The following is a 617-nucleotide window of genomic DNA, read 5'->3' as shown; positions in this document are numbered from 1 at the left end:
AAATTGTTGAATATAATTGTTATAAGGCCATAAAATAACAAAAACAAATATATTTAAATGGCATGATATGTGTTGCAGAAAAAAGTGACCACGGTGGCACAGAGAAGAAGTTTAACTTTTCCTCGAGTTGTGTGGATAACAAGCACAACCAATTTGACAGCTAACGAGCTTCGATTGCGATTATATTTATATGTAAACGTACTTTTATGCTTTGCCGTTCGCATATGTTTACACATCAAATTTCATGAGTACCTAGTACTCACGCCTTTTTTTTTGAAATATAATATGCAAATTTTGAACTTTAACTACAAGGTTAAAACACTGTATAGGTTAAGGACTCGTTCCATGTTCTAATAATTTACACAATTTTTAAGAATAAAAACGATGACTTAACATTCGCATTCCGAAAATTCGCATTCGCAATCGCGAATGTGAAAAATATGCCATTCGAAACATCCCTAATACATACACAAAAACCGCACTAGACTGTCTCGCTTTGATTTCGGAATGCTTACACATTGTGAAATTAGCTTGCTGCCAATATAGTAGTATACATATATGGGCAAATGTAATCAGTGTACGAAAATAAACTATATTGTACGTTACTATTTCGTTTC

Source organism: Rhagoletis pomonella, unplaced genomic scaffold (assembly GCF_013731165.1).
Source record: "Rhagoletis pomonella isolate Grant_MI unplaced genomic scaffold, Rhpom_1.0 Rhpom_scaffold_00003, whole genome shotgun sequence".
Lineage (NCBI taxonomy): Eukaryota > Metazoa > Arthropoda > Insecta > Diptera > Tephritidae > Rhagoletis > Rhagoletis pomonella.
Note: the sequence above shows the minus strand (reverse complement) of the source record.